The sequence below is a fragment of the Physella acuta genome, unplaced genomic scaffold (assembly GCF_028476545.2).
Source record: "Physella acuta isolate Inbredline_101_S28 unplaced genomic scaffold, ASM2847654v3 ptg000459l, whole genome shotgun sequence".
Taxonomy (NCBI): Eukaryota; Metazoa; Mollusca; class Gastropoda; family Physidae; genus Physella; species Physella acuta.
In genome coordinates this window covers 60,034-80,416 of record NW_026731978.1, presented here as the reverse complement: position 1 = coordinate 80,416, position 20,383 = coordinate 60,034, and the positions used below count along the sequence as shown (strand labels likewise).

Sequence of the window (20,383 nt, the reverse complement as noted above, 5' to 3'; positions counted from 1 at the left end):
TCAAAGTTGACTCATTTTACGTCAAGATTACAACGTCACATATCTACACATAACCCAAGTTTGTCTAAACTGTTACTATCTTCTAACTTGTTTTTACGCACCCCTGACTAACCAGTACACCTACATATTGATGTTTGTGTTATTATATAATTTTTATTTTTATTTTGACGAACCTACATCCTCATTGTACTTTTCTTACATTCATGTTATTTAACAACAAAGTAAAAGTACGGGCGATGAAATGTTATTTGGAGCCAGAGCACTATAACGAGAATAACTACCAACCCCCACTACAATGAGGATAACTACCAACCTCGACTACCATGACAACCCTCTAAGTGTGTGCATTGACTATTACAGCCCAAGCTGTGAATGGACTAGCTTGGACGGGTAGCAATGCAACATCTTGGATGGGTAGAAATACATCTTGGATGGGTAGAAATACATCTTGGATGGGTAGAAATACAACACGGATGGGTAGAAATACAACATCGTCGATGGGTAGAAATACATCTTGGATGGGTAGAAATACAACATATTCGATGGAGTAAAAAGCGATACATATCAAACTGTTGCTAGACGCATTAGATTCTTTGAAAAACGTCTAATCTTCCAATCGTTTCTAATGTGATTGTCTGCAACATTTGGTAATCTTCAGGTCTGCATTAGGGTTCTAGTAAAATACGCACATGTACACGAAGTATAAGATTGCCATCTTCATGTAATCAAATGTTTGAGATTATCCATGTTTGAGAGGATCCATGTTTGTTATGACCCATGTTTGATACGAGCCATGTTTGAGATGATCCAGGTTTGATGTGACCCATGTTTGTTATGACCCATGTTTGATATGAGCCATGTTTGAGATGACCCATGTTTGATGTGACCCATGTTTGAGATGATCCAGGTTTGATGTGACCCATGTTTGTTATGACCCATGTTTGATATGAGCCATGTTTGAGATGACCCATGTTTGATGTGACCCATGTTTGAGATGATCCAGGTTTGATGTGACCCATGTTTGAGATGACCCATGTTTGATGGGACCCATGTTTCATGTGACCCATGTTTGAGATGATCCATGTTTGATGTGATCCATGTTTGAGATGACCCATGTTTGATGTGACCCATGTTTGAGATGACCCATGTTTGATGTGACCCATGTTTGAGAAGATCCAAGTTTGAGATGACCCATGTTTGAAATGACCCATGTTTGATATGACCCATGTTTGATATGACCCATGTTTGAAATGACCCATGTTTGATATGACCCATGTTTGATATGACCCATGTTTGAGATTACCCGTGTTTAAGATGACCCATGTTTGAGAAGAACCATGTTTGAGATGGCCCATGTTTGATATGACCCATGTTTGATATGACCCATGTTTGAGATTACCCGTGTTTAAGATGACCCATGTTTGAGAAGAACCATGTTTGAGATGGCCCATGTTTGAAATGACCCTTGTTTGATATGACCCATGTTTGAAATTACCCATGTTTGAGATGACCCATGCTTGAGATAACCCGTGTTTGAGATTATCGGTATTGGAGATGATCCACATTTAAAATGACCCATGGTTGTGATGACGCTTGTTTGAAGCGATCCGTGTTTAAAATGACCCATGTTTGAAATGGCCCATGTTTGAGATGACCTATGGTTTAAGATGACCCATTTCGGAGATTATGTGTTTTGTAGATGATCCATATTTGAAATGACACATTATTGTGATGACCAATGTTAACGTAAACCGTATAAATAACCCATGTATGAGATTACCCATGTCTGGGATGACCCATATATGAGATTACACATGTTTTAGATGACCTATGTTCAAAATCTGCACACATTGATTCAGTCTTCGAAATGCACCTTTCTGAATGCGTTCATTGACTTTCATAAACCAAACTGTGAATAGATCAGCTTGGATGTGAAACAATGGAACGTTTTAGAAAGTAATTCATCAGGGGATACATCCATTTGAAAATTGCAAATATTTGCAATAGTCAACAACAACAGCAGTGATACGTCCCTACAACTAACAAAAAAAAAGCTACAAGATAAACTCAAAAAATTAACATTTCCCTTTAAAGCTTGTTTAAAAAATATGTGTAAACAAATGTAAAATACAATTCTTAATTAATTATCTCTACCATTCAGATGAACATAGAATTGTGTAAATGAATGTAAATAAGAATACATTTATCTCAATTGTATCAACCATTCATATTTACAGCTGTTTTTGTAATATTAACTAATTGTTGTTTGAAATTTAGCTTAGCAAGGTATTTTATAAAGTATATTTAAATTATTAAGGTTTAAAAAGGCATTTTGTAGTTGAGTGTAAATTACTGATAACATGACTCACAATTTTCGTTTCAGTCAGATTAACAAAGTATTTTGTAATAGAGTGTACATGAATGTAAAAGCGACTCACATTTTTCTTTAACATCCAGATTTACGAAGTATTTTGAAGTTGACTGTTCCTGACCGTAAATAAAACTCCCAATTCGCTTTACAATTCAGATTTACAAAGTTTGTTGTAGTTGCGTCTAAATGTGTGTATGACTCCCAATTCTCTCTACCATCATCCTGGCTGGCGAGCTGCGACTGTAAAGCTGAGTACACCTCGCTAACCAGTGCGATTGGTAGGGAGATTTACGTCTAGTTGAGCTTTACACTTGTTTGTTTGTTGGTGCGTTAAGTTGAGCTTTACACTAGTTTGTTGATTTGGTGGGAGATGGACGTCTATAGCTTTACACTAGTTTGTTGATTGGAAGGGAGATTTATGTCTAGAATTTTACACTAGTTTGTTGGTTGGTACGTCAAGTTGAGCTTTACACCAGTTTGTTGATTGGTAGGGAGATGGACGTTTAAAGAGTTTCTTCCAGGCATCTCTTCTGAAAAAATTCCACCGCCCCCCCCCCTCCGAACGAAATGAAATTTATATAATTTATATAGAAAATATATACTTTTAACAGTGTCCGCCCCCCCCCCCCGAAGAAAGTCTACCGCCCGCCCGAAAATTTCAAGTGCCCCCCCCCCCCCCGGAGAAATAAGTCTGGAAGAAGCACTGGTTAATACACGGTTAGTTAGCACTTTGTTAACACACAGTTAACACACAGATAGTTAACACATAGGTAACACACAATTTGTTAACACACAATTAGCTAACACACAGCTAGGTAACACAGTTTATTAACAGGAACATTGTATGCAATTAGCTAATACGGTTAAGTGTTAGTTAACACACTGTAAAATGACCGTAATTGCAAATTTGCTTTGATTAACAGTAAGTTAACAAACATTTAGGCAGGATGTTATTTAGCCGTTAGTTAACACAAAGTGTTTTTAACTGTTAACATAAATAACGGTTAACTAGTAAATAACACAAATTTAACGTCTCAATGGTACACGTTCATTTAACACACAATTCGATAACACACCAATTACAAAGTTATTCTACACCTAGTTTACACATTTTTAATTTATCATCTATCTTAATAATCTATTTTTAAAGATGTATTATATTTTCTCAAAACAAGCATGCCCTTAAATATATTCGTGTCTATAAGCTTCTGCTAAATATAATAAGTACCCCCCTCCTCATATTACAACTTTATGCATAAAGTTCATCTGTTTGATTTTAACCATTATCTATAGTAATTTAAAAACTAATGCAGATTTTAACCATGTTTATTAGCTGTTTAATAATAAGTCTGTATTTTAGCCACTGTTATTAGCAGTTTAAAAACAATTCTAAATTTAACCATGAAGTTCAACAGTTACCCAAAAGCCATTTTCTGGTATTTCTACCCGGTGATTTGGTGTTGCTGTAAATTTTCTAGCAACAGCAACACATCGAGTTGAAATAAGAGAAAAATCCTCAACATTGGAGAGTGTGTTAGTCTGAGTTAGTCATATCACATCAAGTACACACGTTTAGTTCTGTTTCCCGGCTACTTCCTATATATCTATAGAAAACGTGCTTATTGATGAATATACCTTGCTTTGTACAATATATTTTTTAATGTGTAACCACACGCATTCTTTCAATATCAATCTTTTAGGTGAAATGAAAAAAGGTTTAGACTATCAGTGTTAACAATATAGCTGAATTATTTTTTCTTAGTTATTTGAGTATAATGCAATTTTAGCACATTATGGGACTCTAACTATACTTATAGCAAATTATAATTGAGTGTATTTTTTCAGATTTTTTCGTTAATTAGTTGAAGCAAAATCAGACTTGTTTCTGTGAATACAATTCGATAACTAAATTTATTCCGATAGAATAATTAAGGCCTAAAAAAGTTCGAATGTATCTGAACTAGATTTTCTTATTACCAGCATTTACCCTTCAAGTTTTTTAACTGAAAGTGGGGAGGGGAAAGGTCGGAAGTTGGATATACATGAAAGTATTTAGACAGCTTCACGTAGCACCAAGTTGCTATATATTTGTGTGAGGTATGAGGCGTACATTGAACGTTCATTTAAGACTCAGGGTCTGACTAATTGAGACAATCGGTGACGATGGGGAGATGGTAGATTATTTTCAAAGATGCGTAAATATGTCTAAGGGAAAACTCTTGTAAAACCAGGGCCATTTGGATGTTTCTTGTTACAACATCTAAACAAATGTATATCAAGGAAACACACGTATTTATGACTAGGGGGAGTTATTAAATGTTACAGTCTAGAGACTAACTACTATATGGGATAAATAGTGATGACCATTTTCTACGACTTCATTACCTAAGATCTCGTGTAAATGTGATATATTACATATGAAAGCTGGTAAAATCCCTTCAGAAAATGGGCGGTCCGTACCTGTATCTGAATATGATTTTTAACTAAGCTCACAGCAGGGGCAAGTAGTCCCTGTATCTGGGAAACCAGGGGCGACCATCCCCAACCCAGCGCGTCCAAAGGTGGTGGATATTGGATCCTCCTGCCTTGTGGCAGGACAGCTGTGAATATTGAATAAACAGCCGCGAACCAAACTGGCGACAGTTCCACAGTTTCATGTAGGAACTGTCAGTGTTGTGTGAATACCATCATCGATGGAACTATACGCCAATCAATTTTTTAATGGACTATATGCAATAAGGTCTTATGTATTTTTTAAACAAATAATCGTCTGTCTTCATAAAACGCAAGGTATTGATAGGTCTTTTATTTGTTTGAAATGCAGATAATTATTTATTGGACTTATTGAAACTCAAAATTTAAAAAAAAAAAAACAACTCGATACCTGTCTTCCTATAATATAAAATTCAATACGTGTGTTAGTTCCATCGATGAACATTTGTTTGTTTGTCCTAACGTGTGTGAGTTGTCTGCAGAACTGGAAGAAATGGAAAGTTTACTGAAAACTATTGGTATAAATGAGAATGAATTGAGAAGTAGATCACACTCCAAAAATAAAATCGAAAAAGTGTACATATCTGTACGTTTTACAAAACAAGACAGTTATTGTGATGCAAGTCAGAGCTATCCTTTTAATCAGTCTTTAGAACGAGATGATCACAATTCTATTTTTAATTACACGTGTGAATTTTCAACCACTTCAACTGTGAATTCTGTAACAATCTTAAACAATATATTTTTTATCTTTTTTTTTTATTTTATTTTATCTTTGAGAACAAATTTAATGATAAGGACAAAATAGAAAAAAAAATTAGACATATTGCATACTACAGTTTTATTTCATCTTTCAAATGTCTTTAAAAACGCATTTTCTCGAGACTCATCTTTGTCGAAAATGCCAACATTTTGTTGGAGTAAAAAACAATTCCCATGGCTAAATCAGAAGTCTTCTGATTTAGCATTGTCGGATTTCGTCTTATGTAAAACCAAATGGAGATTCTTGTCAAGGCTTCTATTCGCTGGCTTAAGTTTTAACCACAATCCTTCAAGATCTCAACAGACAACAGCGTGTGGCATCCATCTTACCATGTAGTACCTCGTTTATCTGATGTTTCGAGCTAGAGTACCAATCGTCTCAAGTCCTGGTTATACTTAGCAAGAGTTACTGCTAGATCACTACTTCTTCTTCTTCGATTGTCAGTCAAGTTTACTGATAGAGCAAAAGTTACTGCTAGACCAAGCCGTTACTATTTCTTTCATTACGATTGTCAGTGAAGTTTACTGACAGAGCGAAAGTTACTGCTAGACCAAGCCGTTACTATTTCTTTCATTACGATTGTCAGTGAAGTTTACTGACAGAGCAAAAGTTACTGCTAGACCAAGCTGTCACTGTTTCCTCCACTACACCAATCAGTCAAGTTTCCTGACAGAGCAGTTACTATTACACCAAACCGTCCCTAACTACTTCCACTAAGAGTAACAGTCAAATACAGTGGCAACATGTTATCATCAACATATATATCGAATATATCGAATGTGCAGCATATTTTCTCTTTACTCAATACACCATTGAGTTGGAACTTTAATCATTTAACCAGTGAAGCATAGCGCCCTATTTAGCAAAGGTCGGCGTCATTATTGGGTGAGTAACGTTTATATTAAATCAAATATACTAGAATTTTAGGTAGGTTTGAACAAAAAAATGACTAAACATGTATATGGTCGGAGTTCGAAAACTATTAGATTGGTGGGGGCCGTTCTTGCTTCTAAATATCTCATATATTTTGGTAACCTAATTCTTATCTGTAGTTGGGTATATTGCTAATCAATATATCCCTTTATGTGTCAGGGTCAAATAAAAATAGGTGAAATCTATTACATCTGGACCACCATGTTTAGGAAAGGAAATTTTTTATTAATATTAGTCATATAACTGTTGGTGGATTCAAATATTGAGTTTCATCGCTTGCCGTTTAACACTCTTGTAGGAAAAACAAAAACGCTTATAATAGATGAATGAAAACAAAAAAGTATTTATATTTACAAAAAACTTAATTAATCTCATTTCAATTTGAACTGTTGCATTGATTTCCCTGTTGGACTTTACCTAATCAGCCTATATCTAAGTCTTTTCCATTTGTAGATAGTAGCTTAAAAATTGCAATGCCTTCTAGTATGCAAGGAAGCGAATTTCTTGAATAAATCTTCATGAGCAAACTGAACCCTGAGGAACATAAAGCACACAAGGCATCCATTGTTTACAAAACATTGTAAGTATCCTTTAATTTTTCCTTTTTTTCTCTGTATTCTGCTTCAGCATTAATGTATTTAAATTTCCCCAAAACGTACATTATGCAGCTCAACGTTACATCTGTGCTTCAAACGTATACTAATTTCTAATGAGTAAGCTAAACACATATTTTGTTCAAGTCTTTTAAAATATGCTACTTGAGGCTAATCTACTAGAACTATTGTTTGTATTGTTTTTATGATCTATGTATAATGTGTCGTATTGTTTATGTTATGTTGGTGTCGGTGAACTGGATAACCAACAACCAATCTTTGAGTGGACAGTAACTTCCAGAGCGTAAAAATAGAGTTACTGTTCAATTTGTAACATTGCCTTATTTTGACAGCAACCCTATTTAAATGCTTGGAAGTGTTTACATCACAATGAGAGCGTCAACACCAGGTATTATATGTTATGTCTTTTGTATGTCAAAGAGTCTGATTGCCATAATGTATGTTTTTTTTTTATAACAGAGAGCTTAATTTAGTTAGCTCATTTAAGAACATACTTATACCCCTAGTAAAAAAAACGTTATATTTACTTTACAAGTTCACTTATATTAGCAAAATTAGAACATAATGAAATGGTATGCTTCAACGAATATTTTCATTTTGTCTTTTATTTTAAATTATTTTTCATCCATTCTAATGTAGATTTAATACATACACATTGTTATGCTTTGTTCTCGGAGTCTATCATGTGTCTTTATTTTGGTAGCTGTGATGATAAGGTGATGTCTATTAACATTAGGCCTACTGCCCTCTCAAACAAGCGAACCCTACACCCACCATACACAGTTGCCTGCCCTTAGTTGTAAATAGGGTTACAGGTTACTGAGTTCAACGACCTGCAGACAACTGTAACACTATTTATAAACTGCGGTGCAATGGTTCATCCAGCCTCTACTACATCAGCACTGCTGATAGTGTATTATTGTGAGGGGTTTCACTAATTGCCAATTTACTTTAATACAAGTCATCATCTCCTACATTGCTTTTCACTTAGCTAAAATCAAAAAAGAAACCTGCTAGAATTGTTTAATTGTACTTTTTTTCATTTAAAACAAAAGATAATAATATGAAAAAGATCAAATCCTAGATCTTACTTAAAAAAAACTAAATTAAACGTACTACTTTATGTGGTTTATTTCTTTCTGCTTCTTTGATAATTTCACTATTCTTCGGTCGAACTTAGTAATGCGATTTCTGTTTTGTCGTATAAACCCTACATAAAAATCGAACTATTTAATGTTTCCCTTATTGAACTCTAAGCATAAATATGTGTCCTTGTCATATAATACCCTAGTAACCGTTTCTCGTATCTTACTTTAGTGAGTTCTATTTCGTTTTTAAAAAAAACATCAATCTTCACTTTGTTTGTTTCTAATGCTTTGATCTGTGTGCACAATGCCCACTTTATATTAGATAGGTGTTTACTATCTAACGCAGTAATCAGATCTAGAGTTCAAACAATGCGTACCTTTCTTCCACACTGTATGTTAATTTTCAACCATTTCTACTCTTATGCCCACTGTGTATTAAATGTGAAGCAATTTCTGCTGTCTGCCCACTGTATTTTAAATAGAGTTGCATGTTACAGTGTATATGAGGATAACCTTGACTGCAGCACTATTTAAACACTGTGGAGCGATACTCGTCAGAGCAGAAATTCATTCTGTAGCAATTTTTTCTTTTTCAAGAGTCTAATTTTTGTACTCAGTCATTTGCCATTAGATGCCAAAATAATATATGCTTGCAAATCTCGAATATTGTTGTCAGTCAGTTCAATTTTTTCAACACTCGCGCCTGTAAGTTGTCATCGATTATAGCTCACGTGTGTTAATCTACTCCATAACGTATATCCCAGTTCATGTGTTAGTCGGTAATGATTAGTCCTATCGCCCAAATTACCAGCTCTTGATGTTATCAGTACTGGTGAGACACATCGGCCCACAATCTCAACTTCTGTGATGGTTCAGTTCCGAGCTGTATTTCCCAGTTCATGTGGTGGTTCATTTCCGAGCTGTATTTCCCAGTTCATGTGGTGGTTCAGTTCCGAGCTGTATTTCCCAGTTAATGTGATGGTTCAGTTCCGAGCTGTATTTCCCAGTACTTGTATTGGTCTACGTGTCTTTGCTGTTAAATCACAAGTATAGTCCGTAGGACAATGCAATTACTTGGAAAATGTTGACAAACGTGAGAACTTCAACCGTTTCACCTATTGCATTGTGTTTGTTGTTGTTTAACGTTAGGTTTTCTAAAAATGCTTCTAATTGTAAAAAGTACTCGCTTATGTGCATTCTACTTTTTGATCCGATTTTATCAGTCAGAAAGCGATTTGCTAAAGTTGATTTTTTTTAAAAATACTTGGAGCCTAAATTGTAGTTTCTTAATGCTGATTTTTCAATTATTTGGAGAAACATCTTGGTTTTCTCACAGAGCATATCATTAAAATATTAACCTACATTTGCCTTTTTTTCTGAATTCCTACCAAGTATTTTGAAAAAAAAAGTCTTTGTTTCTTACATTATCTCCAGCTGAAAATTCCCCTATTCATTGGGTCTTTGAAAGCTGCTCTTGATTTCTTCAGTGTCTGTTTTGATATGCAAGTTCTAGCTTTATGAGGATGGGCTTTGACTGCACTTCAAAATGGACACTTTAGAATATAAACGACTCGAGAGATGGATTTTGTTTTTATTTTATTGGAACTTTTCTTGTGTGGTGTTTTCAATATTAAGCTACATAACTTGCAATTTTCTGTTGCTCATAAGGTTGTTTTAGTTAAGAAACTAAAGTTCAAGTTAATTGGTAAAGCTTAGGCTACTGTCTGTTTGTTTATCATTGGTATGACTTCACTGACTGGTCGTTTTAAAACCTAGGTGATTAAACTATTTGTTAGTTTGTTTTTTTTAGCTAAGTTGGTAAACAAGTTTGTGATTGTATTAATGCTAATGAATTAACAACTTGGTTTCACAAAAAAGAAATGTGTCTTTATTCCGTGGCATTTTTTTACCGTATGTTTGTCTTTTATGTAACTGGATTAGATACTTGTCTTGATTTAGGTGACTTGTCTGCTTTGCGGTTTTATTGATCTACGTGACTTAGCTGTGCGGGGGTCTAGCTAAGCTTGTGGCTCAATACTACCTCAGCAGAATACAGCCTCAAAGATCGTATCGACGGCGTCAACATCTCTGGATTCTGTTTTATTGTGCAGTTGGTTTTTAACTGTGGAAACAAAGTTAATCAACATCACAATATAAGGGAAATCTGAAGATCCCCATCAATCAAATCAAACATTAGCATTAGAAATCGTGTTCATAGTGTATTGTGTAGCAAGTTAAGTTGTCATATTTGTAAGTTGTCATAACTGATAGTCATTAAGGCGTATTATGTTTTGCAACAGAGCATATATATAAAGTTCAATTTTCTGTGTGTAGTAAGGTAATTACATTGTTTTAACAGATAATACAAAAGACAGCTAAGTCATTATCGCAATAGGATAATATACATTGTATATGTTAAGTTTACGAACTGTTTCTGGGACCTGCGGTTTAGGTGTAACTACTTAAACAGTTTGTGCCAGCCTAGGGCTTCTAGCATTGCCTCATCGTGACATTGTCAGCACCCTAGTCTACAACCAGGTGGTGTGTGATGGAATCTGTGGTGCAGATTTACAGGTTGATCGGTTAGAAACGTTCAACTACAACCTGCGAATGTGTGCCACAAATTTCATTCGAGTCCTACTCCTTGCGCAGCTACAGATTGGCTACGAAGCTACAACAATCCCACATTTAACGTCGATCTCAAAGTATTCACAAGCATAAAGTTTTTTGTTAATCTGACAGCTTTAATTCTTCAATTTATATAGGTTAAGATGATTTTTGTATGTGCTTTCCTTTGGTACAACTTTATGTAAGGTTGCTGTTTTCTTCTATAGCATGTGTCTAAGTAAATTCCATTTAGTAGCACTCTGAAGTTACAATACGCTGTAAATTTTTATTCTTAAACTTTGTTAAAATGTTTGTACTATTCTACTTGAGTGTGTTTGCTATTGGAATGTTTATATTCCTTAACAGTTTAAAGACATTCGAAATAATTTCTGCAGCTAAATTTTTATTATTCAGCTTATCAATCTTCTGCACGTATTGCCAATTCAAACACTTGCAGTTTCATTCATTCGAAATACTATAAAAAGTGAATCGTGCATCGACATGGAATTCCTTCTCGGGGCTTGCATAGTACGACTTCTTAAGCGTGGTAAAAAGAGCAAGGAAGCAGCATTATGCAAGTTCCTGGAGGGCAGATTTCAACTTGGTGAAGAAGTGAAGCATTCTTGATTTAACTAGCGAAATGTTTTTGGATTTGCGTTTGGATTTAAGTTGTTGTTAAAAGTTATCGTTTGTTATTGATAAGGTGGTATATTTTGATGCTGTTTGGGGCATACTATTTGTCGTTCATGGAATACATGTTATGCATCCAATTTGTTAATAGGTTCACCTGTTTTGTTTTTTAGAGAAATTGTGTGGTAGTTTAAGCTTACATATTGGCCAAGTCTTTCTTTCATATTAACTACAAGTTTTATAATTTAACTGTTGATAAATAGTTCAGTAAACTACTGACCAATGTTCTTCTGTAGGCAAAATGATCAAATTATTTCTTAATATCATTTTTTTTTTTGTTTTCTGACTAAATGGATTCATTTCAACATGTAAATAACCTGCGTGATTTTGTGAGTTGTCGTGTCCTACTTGTGGAAGTTCGAGTACTCATTTAACAACAAAACTCCAACATATTCTTTCAACGTAACCATTCTATGTGTAACTTCAGTAGGGTATGGGACTGCATCAAACCTGGATAGGACACATCTGATAGTATTATTCTGTTACTGTCTTCCCAAATTTGCCTGTAATCTACAGTATTTGGTTATATTTGTCTTTTGGGGAATCGCGCCACTCTTGCATTACCTAAAATATTAAAGCTTCCATTTTATTTAATCCCGGTATATATCTTATAACCCTAATGTATGTAGTAAAGATATAGATCCCCAGTGTATATATTGACAAGTTTAGACGTTTATGATTATTCTATCACAGCCAACAGACCAACGAGAAGACGTCCAAATGTCTGATTATGTCTAAGCAGGGTCGCTGTGAGCAGATAGCGATGGGTTTAGATGTAACTAGACAGTTGAGACATTTGAATCCATGTCTGTAGTTGAGACACTTGAATCCATGGCTGCAGTTGAGACAATTGAATCCATGTTCGTAGTTGAGATACTAAAATTCATGTTTGTTGTTTAGCTACTTAAATTTATGTTTGTAGTCGAGATACTTAAATTCATGTTTGTAGTTGAGATATTTACATTCATGTTTATTATTGAAATACTTAAAATACATGTCTGTAGTTGAGACAGTAAAATTCCTTTTTGTAGTTGAGATACTAAAAATCTATGTCTGTATTTGGGACAATAGAATTCAGTTCTGTAGTTTTCCAGCAAAATTTGCAGTCAAATATAGTCAAATATAAACTAACGTTCACAAAACCGAGTATGACAAATATTGGTTAAAAATGTTCGTACAACCACTTCACAACACGTAATCATCCCCAACATCCACAACACATCCACACCCAAACTGCAACCACCCACACTTCTCTACACAACTGCCACGCCCCACACACCATTACCAGCTACTATCAACCCACACAAACTCTGTTTTTAGCTAAATGCTTTTTAACTTTAAAAACTATGACAGTTGAAATAACCGCAAACAACGCAGGACTAGCAACCATTACTTTTATAGCGTAGGACTAGCAACCATTACTTTTATAGCGTAGGACTAGCAACCATTACTTTTATCGCGTAGGACTAGCAACCATTACTTTTATAGGGTAGGACTACGAGCCGTTACTTTTTAAATGAAAGCTTAACAGGCCTTCGTTAACTGTGGATAGATTCGTTAGGAAGGCACGTTATTGCTTATCTTTTTAAAGTACATCATCTGTTTTATGATTATTTGATGCAGCGTAGGAAATATTTTTCGGTGAAAAAATATTTAATAATGAATTAAATAAAAGCTAGTAGTCTGTGTTCATGTGAGTCAGTAAAATCTGTGTTGATATTTTGTTAATGCCTACTTTTATGTTTATTTATTTCTAACCGTTTATTTTTAATTTTTTGTTGATTAACTTAAATTTAGTGTGTAGAAATTCGATTCATAGACCTGACAAAAATACAATTTGTGTTTAGATTTTCCGAGTTTCAATCATAGGAAAAACGTAGTATTAAACCTTGAAAAAATTCGAAAAGTTTTTTAAGTGTTTGTGTAGAATTCCACCTTCAAGATGTCATCGATTTCTCTTGGAATGGACTTTAGCACAAGCTCTTACTAAATCAAACGTCAGATCGTTAATTAATAGCATTACATACTACACTTTTTGATAAGTTCCATTTTCATTTTTGTAAAATACTAGCCTGATTATTTAATTAATAACTATTAATCTAAGCAATTTTTGACAGCAACATTGCTTTTTATATGAATATCTAAAGCTACTAACTATAATGCCAGAAAATTGCATTGTGTGTGTAATCAAGTCCTTGAGCTTTTAATGCAAAGAAAAAGTAAGTAGAAACCTATAGTTTTTCAAAACTGTTGCTACTGTGAACACACATCGGAAACTAGACTGAACAGGAAGACGAGTAACGATGTTATCGGTGTGTCAGTACCCGTTTAAATGTTGTTACTGTAAGCTGACCAGTAACAAATATTCTAGCGGGTATGGACACAAACGATTGCTCACAACCTTGCAGAAATCATCTTCGCACAATTAATCTGCATTACAGTAAATAAAGTAATGCAACATTTACATTTTATCATATATATATATATATATATATATATATATATATATATATATATATATATATATATATATATATATATATATATATAATACTTATATTTATTTGCATTAGTGGACTGTTAGCTATTGCGATGCACTCTTTCTATATTGACGTTATATTTGCACAGTAAAATAATCTGGTTACGTTTGTTAAAAAATATTTGGAAAACATTTCATCTTTTATATTTTAATCGTTTCCCAAACATAGAATATATTTAATAAATTATTTACGTTCATTAGTGTAAGCAGGGGTCTCCAAACTACGGCCCCCGGGCCGGATGCGGCCCGCGAGGTCCTCTCATCCGGCCCGCGGAGATCTCTTTGTCCACGGAAAAAAACGTTTGTTGAAGTTGGCTGAGGAACTTGCTCTGAAAGTCACGACATGCCTGGAAGAAACTGGCCCCCGAACTGAAATTTGATAGTTAATGTGGCCCTCGGACTGAAAAGTTTGGAGACCCCTGGTGTAAACTGATAAATTCTCCACCAAAGCTGAGACTGTTAAAATATTTTTTTTAATTCATATGTTAGTCTTCCTCTAGTTTGATTTTCATTTTTGGTAAAAACAAAATCCTGTCTCGTTACGTAGAAAAATAATGTAAAGAACATTCGGTGCTTTGTAAGCGGTCATCGCAGTTTCGAAATGCGGCTACATTAACAAAGCACTGTGTGTTCTTTGTGTTATAACTATGGCTACCGACGGACACAGTAACTAGTAGAACATGTTTTTAAGAGTAATAAGGTTTTTTTTTTATCATTACAATTCTTGTTTTGATAACCAAGCAATTAAATTATTTTGAACTTTCAGACTACTTATACACAGTCACGTATATTGGTAAACATTATTATAGTAATTATGATTCGTTTCAGTAAGCAGTGGCTCCAAACAATAATTATTTCTTTTATATTTCCATTTCATATCAAAGATAGCATACACAACCTATCATATACACGTTTTACTGCATCTACAAATCATTGTATTATTTTATGTTTAATGTCGATTATATCTAGACCTACCCTTTACATTTTTAGAAATTAAACACTTCTTAAATTGAATCAAAAATTACAATCAACATTTACGTATAAATCTATTCTCCCAACAAGCTCAATTTATTTTTACAAAGCGATATTTCCCCATTTCAGTGTCAATAAAATCAATATGTAATTTGACAACGGTAGAGGAAATCTTAGAGTAGCAGAAGAAGTGGACTGGCAGTACTTTTCTAAGGTGTAATAACCAACCCGCTTTCTTGATGACCCTGATTGAAAGACGGATCGCTACATACTGATCGATTTAAAGTGCATCTGAACTCTGAATTTCAGCCTGAGGAACCTAAAGAGAATGAGTATTATGAAGCTTTAATTTCAGTTAAAATAAATAAATAAAAATAAATATAATCTACATTATTTAATTATGTTATAAAAAATGTAGTAAATTGTAAAACCTAGGAGTTAGATATGTGTTTTAAATTTGTGAACTGTGTTTTATCTAGATAGTTTCTCAAATTACGTTTTTACTTTTTTAATATTACATTTTAAAAGAATAACTAATTTCCGTCTCGATTCATCTTACTGAAACTAATTTGGTATACATGAATCAAAACTAACGTGTCCGTAAACTTATTTCGAGCGGTGAATTTCTTCGAATGTCTAAACATGAAGTATTCACCCAACTCGCAATGGCTGCTAGCTGTACTTTGCTTTTAAAAACCTATTCTATTGTTTTATAATTTTGGAGAATGGGTTAATTTAATATTTAGTATTAATACATTTTCCGTTTTTTAAAATATTACTAAAAAGGCAAATATTTTACTAAACAGCTTTGTTCTAATGTAAAGTCAATTATTTTTATTTTGCACAAAAACTAATTTTCAGAAAGCTTGCTGTTTTTTTGTGAATGAAAATTGGGTGTGATAGATAGTACGCTTGCTAATATTTTGCTTCGATTTTTTACATATTTTCTCTATTTATTCATGTGAGATATCACATGTCAATTACGCAGCCAATAAATAAATAAACAAGTATTTTTTAAAATTAATATACATATATATATATATTTATATACGGTATAAATGTTCAGAACGTAGGTTTTGATGACCTTATTGGAAATAAGCATTTACATTATTTTGTAGCCGTCACGATTAAAAAACAAGGGGTAAAATTTTAAATTCAATATTTTCTTGAAACCGTTTTATTTGAACATACAAATTAACATCTAGTTTACAAATAAAAATTACCTAACTTTTAGCTTTATCTACTCCGTGTTTAGAGTCACCACGTGATACGTGTTATTTTAATGGACGCATAATTTGAAAAGATACTTTTGCTTTGAATGTTTTTTTTTATATTCTCTTCATGTGAGGTATCACGTGTAAAGCAGGCAGCATGTTTATTTTATTGAATCAGTTTGTCTTCTAACATTATATATACAGTATATGTGTAAAGAATGCACCTACTGATTCGCTGTAGTAAGCTTTTATTTAAATTTTAACAACTAATGTTACTTTATTTTTTAATATTCTCTTCATGTGAGGTATCACATGTCAACTAGCAGGCAGTAAATAAATAAACAAGTATTTTTTTATTAATATATCTATTTATATACGGTATAAATATTCAGAATGTAGATTTTGATGATCCTATTTGAAATAAACACTTACATTATATTGTAGCCATCAACCTAGACTTATTTTTCGTGCGTCACGATTAAAAAACAAGGGGTAACATTTTAAATTCAATACTTTCTTGAAACCGTTTTATTTGAACATACAAATTAACATCTAGTTTACAAAAAAAAATTACATAATTTTTAGCTTTATCTACTCCGTGCTTAGAGTCACCACATCATATGTGTATATTGAATGGGCGCATAATATGAATAATTACTTTTGCTTTGAATGTTTTTTTTTTTAATATTCTCTTCATGTGAGGTATCACATGTCAGTTACGCGGTAAGCTAATAACTATTTTGTATCAATATATCTATTTATATACGCTATAAATGTTCAGAATGTAGTTTTTGGTGACCTCATTGGAAATATGCATGTACATTATATTGTTGCAATCAACTTTGATTGATTTATTCGTGCGTCAATATTAAAAAACAAGGAGTAACATATTAAATTCAATATTTTATTGAAACCGTTTTATTAAAACATACAAATTAACATCTAGTTTACAAATAAAAATGAAATATTTATCAGCTTTATGTACTCCATGTTTAGAGTCTCCAAATCATGCGTATACTTTGAACGGACGTACAAGTTGTATAGTTACTTTTGCTTTGAATTGTTTAATATTCACTTCATGTGAAGTATAACGTGTGAGGCAGACAGAATGTTTCTATTGAAATAAGTCAGCTTAACTTCTACCATAATATATATTTGTATATATGTCGAGAATGTAATTACTGATTCCCTATAGTGATTTTAGATTTACATTGTAACAATTAATGTTATATCATTTTTAAAGCGTTACTACTATTAAAATTAAATACATTTTTAAATTCAATATTTTTGACAACTAATATAAATTTTACATATCTAAACAATTGAACCAGTATAAATTAAACATTTAATTTAAAAAATGCATTCTACTTTTAATAGATTTTTTGTTAAACATTGAAACATTAAAAAAAAATATTTTCTATAAAAACACTAAAATAACTGCATTAAAAATATCTGTATTATTCATTTTTTTTAAATTATAAATATGTAACCAAAATTTTTAGAAGATATAGAGAAATTGAACTGTCAGATCAATGAAATGAATATTTTTATACGCTTATTTTAATGTTATAAAAACTTTTTAAATTGCTTATGTAAATCATTTGCCCACCCTCTCTCTTATCTGTGGTGGGAAAGCTTCAAAGTGTCAGTAAATAATGACATAACTTTTTCCTTATATTTTTGCCATCGCTCGGTTAATAACATGTCTTTCTTTTGTAAACTGTAGGCCCAATATAATAAAACGTATATTTTATTTGTTAAGAGTGAATTTTTATGTTATTGAATTTGGGCTTTTAAACTAAAATGTTTTGTGTTGCTTATTAGCAGGTTTATTTAAACTGTTAAGAGTTTAAATATTTGCCATCTCCTACGCCCCTTATAAATGTTCACTCATTTTCAACAACAGCTAAAATTCTTTATTGATACTTTTTTTTTTTTAAATTTACCTTTTTTTTTTAAATTTGAAACAAATCAAGGGTCAAATTCTTTTACTAGTTTAGAAAAAGTTTTTTTCTTCATTATTATATCTTTAGCAACTATTCCTACAAAATAATTGGTTCCATTTCTTCAGTTAAGAAATATTTTAGTAGGTCAGATGTATTTGGTTTAACGGTTAGTTTACTAGAATTGTAATATCGGGTTACATCATTGTAACAACTAAATATTGAATGACTTTAAGTTATGAAATAATTTTCTTTTTTTATTATTTATTTTGTTTTGAATTCTAAAATAACTTTTTAACTTAAAAAAGCGAATAGTAAGCAAAAATGCGTCATAAAGCAGGAAAATCCAATCATTATAAATTATAAATTAAATTGTAATAATTAGCTATGCTTTTACGCATTTTGAAAAAAAAAATTATATAATCTTAGCTTGTTCATGTTTCCATCTACTTTGCTCTTGTTCTGCTAACAAGTCTTTCAAATATAAAACATTTTTAATGTTTAGCTGTGATTATTGTGTTATTTTCACAATAGAATATTAGATGCTAATATACCTCATCATTTTATGCTAGATTGTATGTATTCTTACTGCTTTGGTAGTTAACAAAAACCTGTATTAGCCAACCACACCTCGACTAATAGTATCAGATGACATACTATGAAGCCCAGTGACGACGAACGCACGTAGAGCACCATAAAGAACTTTTTTTTTTAAATCTATTAATTTTTAAATATTTTTTTTTATTATCTGCTATTTTGCAAGTTATTCGTCATAAGTTTAAAACTAAATGTAGCAAAAGGGAAACTAATAGCATCTCAAAAAAGGAAATATAATCCAATGAAATTAAGTTACTATTAATAATAACTAATGATAACTATCCAAATATCCAAAAACACAAAAATTGCATGTGATGGGATGTATAATTTTAAAAGTTACAAATCTTAATGGAATTAAAGATTAGACAAGATCAAGTATTACAAACTACAGTACTACACACATAACAAGGAAGATCAACAAACCTTAATGTAGATAACTATTAGACAAGATCAACTTTGAAAAATGTTAGTAATACATAGATAACAGCAAAGATCAATGGCAATAACAAAAAAACGAAGTGTGTGATTCAATCATTCAGGAACCACAGGTAACTGAAGAACAGTTTGTCTGTTTCTCTACTATCGGTATGTGGAGTAATAGTGCGGTTAGCACTATGCACAGCCCAGTCAGGTACCCATTAGAGCTGAATGGACTCAAGGACCTCTTTGAAATCGAACCGACGTACATTATTCAAAATAGTGTGGTTTGGTATCCCAACATTCAATCGCTTGAACACTGTATCCCTTCTTTAGCTGTATATTTCTAATGTTTTGTTTTCGATAATACAAGTTATATTTATGTTTACTGGCATGTTTACGAGTTTTGAAGGCTCTAAAAAAAGTTTATATGTAAGGATATCGAGTTTTTTGGAGTAACAAATTGATTGTATTTATACTGTAATAATGAAATGATGTGATATATTCATTTTGGTAGCCAGAATTTGTTATGCTATTTTTTAAAATTATTATTTAAGTCATTTAAAATCTTTTATTTTAAATTAGTATTTATAAAATATTTCCGTTTTATTTTTGCTTTATAAATAAAAATATAACATTAAATTGTTTGCCACGCTTATTCTTAATGAAATCATATATACTGGCGTAACTTTAAATCTTTAATGAATAATGTGTTTTTTACATAATCATATTTAATTTATTTATTTCCTCGCTTAATCGTGACAAAATTCAATATTATATATATATATATATATATATATATATATATATATATATATATATATATATATATATATATATTACAAGCGTTGCTCAATAGCTTAATAGCTTAAAATCTTTAAAACAATGTATAGTCCGACGAAATGAAATAAAAAATAAAAAGTGAAGGTTTTAGGATTTAAAAATAGTAAATTAAAACAATTGTAGAATACATAATAGACTAATAGCATAAAATAACATTAAATGAATCAATAAATATACTAAGTAATACACAAAATATATTACAAAATAATAATATAAAATAAAAAACAATTATTAAAACGCTAATCTATAAATCAGGTAGAAAACTAATATGCTGAGTAGGCCCACTTATAAAATACTTC

The 20,383-nt window shown here is 32.1% G+C and overlaps 1 long non-coding RNA gene across 1 annotated transcript; it reads left to right on the top strand.

Annotated features, from left to right (window-relative positions):
- Positions 1-5,861: 5,861 nt before the first annotated feature.
- LOC131943529 (uncharacterized) lies at positions 5,862-17,253 on the top strand. The gene is made up of 3 exons (XR_009386903.1): positions 5,862-6,512; positions 7,014-7,140; positions 15,200-17,253. It is a non-coding gene; the product is annotated as an uncharacterized LOC131943529 (long non-coding RNA).
- The last annotated feature ends 3,130 nt before the right edge of the window (positions 17,254-20,383 follow it).